We start from the raw sequence: 6594 nt of genomic DNA on the forward strand, positions 1-6594 counted from the left end.
TAAAAAAAAAAAAAAAAAAAAAAAAAAAAAAAGGATGAAGATATAGCTCAATCCCCAGTACCGAAAATAAATAAATAAATAACAGCAAACCAAACCAAACAAAGTAATAACCTAGAACCTTACATTCTAAGAAGCAAAATAACTCAAGATGATGGGGTAAGGCCATTGAGGGGAAGTTATTTTGAATGAGCGGGGAAGGAAAATACTCTATGACGATGTGAAATTTGAATAGAAGTAACCAGAATGAAGTGAGTAAGTGTGTCCTCTAAATATTTCGGGGAAACATCTATTTAGGCAGAGCTAAGTGCAAGTTCAAAGGGCCTGAGCAGATATGGAGTGTGAGAAGAACAAAGGCCATTTGGCTGGCAAAGAGTGACCAAGGAGCAGGTGGCAGAAGGCGAGAGACAGCCAGTTAGGAAACCAGAAATTGTGCGTCAGTTCTATTCTAGTTAACATTAAAAACCTTGGAGTATTTTGAAAAGAGAAGTGGTGCTGCCTAACTTATTTCTAGCTGCTGTTTGTGAATACACAAGGGTGGGATGATAATTGCAACTGGGAACTCACATGGAAAACTGTGGAAACGATCCAGGAGAGGTCAACCCACTTTCTGGGCCCCTCCTGACTGTCTTAGACAGATGCTACCTTTCTCTCAATAAATTCTTCCTACTCCTAACCTCTGTGGTTCCTAGAATTCATTCTTCCATTTTAGAGAACACCAATCAGACATCTAGCAGGTTTGACATCACCAATGTGGGTGAGGCCTGTTTTCTAGCACTTTTGGGATGGATACCTTGTGTTCAAGAGCTTGAGGGCTTTTCCCTTAACCACCTATTTCACCCCCCTCCTCCCATCTAATACTCTTTGGCCTTGGGGCCATGATGCAGATGAGACTTTTCTCAGCAAGATATTGGACCATGGAGGAGGGAGTGTTGTGGGGCCTACATCCACACAGACTAGCAGCAAGCCCAGCAGGCTCCACCCAGGCTACGCTCAGTGGGCTGTGCAGACCGCTCCAAGCTTCTGGAGCCATCTGAGAAGAAATTGAAGAGGCATTTTGTGGACCATCTCAAAGTGGTTGTCCATGGACGAAGTGGAAACTCTGGCATGAGCTGCTTCCACAGAGAGACCTGAAAGGAGTTTGAAGGCCCCGATGGTGGCAGCGCTGGCCACGTCATCCTGAGTGTTGACAAGAAAGTCAAGTCCCTGTCATCAATCTTGTCATTATATACCAGGGTTCCAGTGCAGAAGACGGTTAGGAAAAGCCTTCGGTGAGGTGTTGCTGTCCTTTAGCATCCGGTCTCCTGGGCACTTAAGCGAAGGAGGGACAGAAATCGAGGGTGACCTGAGTGAGCTGCCCAGGCGACGAGTACATTACAGCATTGGAGGTGCAGAAGGGAAAGGCAGCCTCTTTTTCCTGACCAACGACAAACACACACCCCTGACCTGCACCCTGGAGAGCTGGGTAAAGAGCATTTTCATCCAGCTGGAACTTCCACCCACGCTGGGACGTTTGAGTTCCCCAATGCGGGGAAGTCCTCACTCCTCTGAGCCACTGTGAATGAATGCAAACCCCCGCGAGGCGTCCTACCGGTTCACCACCCTAAATCCCGTGTGGGAATTGTTCCTGAAGGTAGCAGGGGCAGACGTCGGGGATCATCCAAGGCTCACCAGATCAGGGGCCTGGGCTTCAGCTTCCTCAGGCACGCGGAGCCGCCACTTCCTCTTCTTTGGGGGTGGCCTTTTCCCTGCCAGAGCTGTGGGCTCCGTTTGAGCATTTAAAACATGAACTAGAGGAGTATGAAGAAGGCCTGTCTGACAGACTCCCCGCAATCGTTGCAAATAAGATTATCTCCCACAGGCCAGAGCCGGTCTGTCCCAGCGCCAGGCCTGCCTGGGACATAGCCCCGTCGTCACTGACCCAGGAGAACCTGGAGCGACTGCTGTTCCATAGGAGGGTAGTCTGGGTCGTCCACGTGGAACCTGAGCCAGGACAGGGATGCGAACCTCTCAGGTGGTAGAGGGGGTACAGCAGGACTGAACCTCGGGGCAGGAGGCTACCACAGGGGCCTCCAGGCTGCTGCACAAACAAACGAGGTTGTAAAACATGGGTGGTTGTAAGAGAATGTGCTTGTGAATTTCCTCCTCCTCCCTCTCTCCCTCCCAGTCTTTCTCCTCCTGGAGAGAGGACATGGTGGCCCGGACCTCTGGATTGGGGTGAGGGGGGAAAAGAAGATAACAGCGGAGTAGAAGTGGTGAAAGAGGTAATTCTCATAGAATTACATAGAATATTTTTGGTCAGTTACACTTAAGAATCTGAAGGAAAATATATAAACCAAGGAAGAATCTGTGTTTGGAGACCTGAGTAAATACAAAGTGGAGTTGGAATTAAATAATCTATCAAAGACCAGGTGTGGGATGTGTGAGGGGGAACAGTGCTTCCTACGTGAGGTTTGAGATGCTGATCAGATACACCAGTGAAAAGATGAGCACACGGCTGGCTGGCCCCGGAAGGCAGGGCTGCGGTGTCAGTGTGGGCCTCAGTGTGCAGTTCATATTCAGAGCACCTGACTAGGGAAGTTCATGTAGGCTGTAAGCACAGAATAAAGAAAAGGCCGATGCTAAGGAAGGTGCTCTGAGGGGTTCCATTACTCAGAAGTTGGGAGCATAATGTGCAGTTGAGCAAAGGTGGCTGAGGACTAGCAGTCAGCAAGGTAGGAGGAAAACTAAGAGAGTAATGTCCCAGAGGGCAAGTGGATGAATTATTTCTGGAGGAAGAAGGCTTGAGAAGCATGTAAATGATACCCATGTATCAAAGAGCAAATAGGGAGAAATAAGACTCCCCAGATTTGACAGCCCATGAAAGCAACTGCTACAGCAGTTCCCGGAATTCCTTATTCCTAGTTCTGGGTTCTCACTGCCTAACAGCGCTCAGCTTTCAGTTACCTGTTGCTATAGACTCAGCCCTGGCCTTCCTTCTGCTCCTACTGAAACCAGCAGCTCTTGCTGCTATCTCGGACTGACACCTCCTAGTTTCTAAATATTTCCAACTAAGGAATACCAGGAAACCATTATAAAAGAAGAGGTGATTATACATCTCCACTTAATTGAGGCGTTCTTCCTACGCGATCATCATGATTATATATGCATTGTTGGCGCCTTATTATCTAATCATTTTTTGTAAATTATACAGATACCACTGAACTGAGAGCTTTACATACACATTCTTTTAATCTTTGCAACAATCCGAGAGTTAGATATTTAGTTTCCATTTTAGCCGATGAGAAAACAGGCTGGTGGGCACAGTGCTTGCTTATAGGTACATGGTAGATTTAGGACCCTAGAGGGTCAAAATCCAGATTCCACACTTTTAATAACTTTCCCCCTTCTGACTAAAAGACTGTCATGGCCCTGGTTTATACTTAATAAAATACATTTTATTTCATTTAAGGACAAAATGCCTCAACTCTCTTTTAAGATATTAATGTACTTTGTGTGATACTACCTCTGTCTCTGTCTACTTACCCCCAAAATTTTGGTTTTGGAAGGTGAGGTGAGCAGATAAGTGTATCTATGGTTTTCATTACACATATGATATACATTTCCTCATTGTTTATATCATTTCTCTGAAATCATACTTTGAATTACATCTACCGATAGTCTCGGTTTAAAAATAAATTATATTTATTTTGCAAATGTATAAAAGGCAGAAATTAATATCTATTTATTACAAATACTAGTTTTTAATCTCTAAAAATGTAATAGCCCATCATTTCTACCTTTGTTGACCATTATAGTTATGTAATATTTATACATGTAGCATTCTATTTGGACTATATTGACAAGTTTTCTCCTTATTATTTGTAGTAGAATCCTTTTAATGAAATTATCATCTCATAGATTTGAGATTCAGTTCACTATTTTTGATGGTAGAAATGAGGGTAAGATTTGTGCTTCTTCTAAACCAGTGGAACTGGGTTAAACTCCATTTACATCTTTACAAGATAGTCATTTCACTTCTTAGCTTAATGAAAGCCAGGATAATATTTTAGCAGCCATGGAAATTGTAGCCCACCATAATTTTTGGTTAATGCATGTTTTTTGTTCTACTTGTAAGATTTTTATCTTGTCATAAACTTTCATTAATATTCCAATGGCTTTTGCAGCTACTGTCCCTCAAAAACCAACAGGAACATGTTAATGACTTGATGGGGTTTGAGCTCCATCGGGCACCTCGTTATCTCCAACAGTTGGACAAATGTGAATTCCAAGCCGCCATCTTCAGAATTTCCTTTTCAACCTATTAAATACTTTTAGGAGCTAAATTTTCATTTAAAATTTTACAACATGATTTCCAGTGCCCAGCGTGCCTGCTCTAAATACTGTGTGCTCACATCCGTAGGCAAATATAAAAAGACACAAATGAGTACCAACTCTGTGAGCTAAATGAGGAAAATTTCAGGAATTAAAAGCAAAAGCTCAGGACAGATGCAAGTTCTATTAATCAAACTATGTGCATCTCTTCAGTCTCATCTACTATCTTTCCTTTTTCTTTATATCTGCCATTTCAGTTTTTCCCTTTAGAAATCACAATTGATATGAATTTTTAGTCATACTCCCTTCCTTCCAGTATTTTAGCTCCTGACTTTCTCACCCTTCTGGTCTTCACTCTAAAACACCCTCTCTCTGCAGTGTCTAATGTGATGCCCAAATAGGAGCAGCCACTGTTGGGCTATTCCCAGCACTTGGAATTCTACCATAACATTTATTGCAGTTGAGCATCAGAGTTTCTGTGACTGAATCCCATCAACATCACATTTTAGCCAACAACGGCAGTGATTCATTACTTTACCCAACACATTTTCATTCATATATATATATATATAATGAAATGCAACATTAATACTGGTAGATAAGTAAAACATCCATGTGGTGGTGCAGGATAGTGTGATTTCTGAATTCAAAGTTCCTTATACTTGGAGTGGTGGCTTTAAATCTCAGCTCAAGCACTTAACAATTTAATTTTCTGACCTGAGTAAATTACTGCTTTGGTACTTCAGTCTTTCTCTATGAGAATGTAGCTAAAAAATAGACATGTACTCTAAGAATTTTACTGAATATACTATGAATGTACTATGAAATGTTTTAGAGTATCCTATTAAATGTTTTAGGTAGCACTGTATGTAATATTTAAGTATTCAACACATTATTATTTAATTGTTCTAATTAAGTTATATTATTTCATAGTAATAAACTGTGCTTATAGAGCTAGTATGAGTTGCTTTTCATAGTGGTTATGAATTTTAGTCGTGATTCCAAAAATAACTAATGCAAAGATTTCTGGAGTAAAAATAATAATTGTATAATAATGTGTGAATCTAAAGCCACAGATTATCAATAAGATTAGGGTTGGCATGACATTGACTAACCCACTAAATTCTCTCCTAGGCATCAAAAAGAATGAATGTCATCTATTTCTTCTTATCTTTGATAATAAATATAGATGCATTACAGATACCATGCACTAACATGCGGTCATTGACAGAATTAAAAAAAACATATGTCGAAGCTTAAAAAGTTAAGATACAGCTTATCTAGCAAAGCACAGAAGACTAAGGGAGACAACCAAATACGCAAAAAATAAATTTTGTAGAACATGGCAAATGCAAGGCTAAATATATTAATTATAAAAATATATGTAAATGCATTATTCATCCTACTAAAAATAGGGCCTCTTAGAATGTTATTTTGAAGTTTATATAAGCATTAAAATTATGTAAGTATTAAAATGAATGATTTATTAATGATAACCAGAAATCAACTGATAATTTCAAATTTTGTTTGAGAAGCAGATATGACCTCTTTAGTTAGGGAGAAAGTGGATTGTTAGTTCATAATGAGACCTGAAAAGAGGGCTTGACATAGTGGGTGTTCTGTTTTCATAGAACCAGTCATTGCTACAGCTATGCTAGCACCATCTAAGTAATATATCAAAGTCCACCTTAGCAATAGTATCACAGTCGTGCAGACTCCTAGGCTTTAGGGTATAGTGGGGCAGATGTGTGGACGTCCCCAGATGAAATTCCATGTGGTGATTTCAGTTAATTGTGCTGTGGCTCAGGTCTGTACTGCATCCCTTATTTGTAGACTAATGAGTGGCATATACTTACTATTTACTTTCATTATTTCCACCAAAATAGCAATAAGGACACATTGCTATGCTTTTCACAAAATACCTTCATTTCTATTGTCTGAGAAATAGAAAAATCAGCAAACTTTCAGTTACCTCCTCATCACTGAAATTCAAAACTTATATTGATTTAACTCAGTTACTGATTCATTTGTCAATTAGTCATCAGGCATTGCAGAGAGAGAGGAAAGAGAAGAGAGGAGAGAGAAGAAAGGAAAGATAGAGAAGAAAAGAAGAGAGTGAAGAGAGAGAAATCATGAAAGTCCCTGTCTTCTGAAAGCTTACTGTTTATTAAGAGACAACAATTAATCTATGTTCCACATTGAACACAAAGGGCATAGTTCCATGTGAGCACATTAGCATATATATGTGTGTGTGTGTGTGTATGTGTGTGTGTGTATGTATAT

General features: G+C 40.5%; 1 pseudogene; it reads left to right on the forward strand.

Moving 5' to 3' along the window:
• The window catches only part of LOC117283977, an 11247-nt pseudogene extending 9296 nt beyond the window's left edge, over positions 1-1951 (forward strand).
• Positions 1952-6594: the final 4643 nt, after the last annotated feature.

Source organism: Fukomys damarensis, unplaced genomic scaffold, assembly GCF_012274545.1.
Source record: "Fukomys damarensis isolate Sample0158 unplaced genomic scaffold, DMR_v1.0_HiC HiC_scaffold_33, whole genome shotgun sequence".
NCBI classification, from domain to species: domain Eukaryota; kingdom Metazoa; phylum Chordata; class Mammalia; order Rodentia; family Bathyergidae; genus Fukomys; species Fukomys damarensis.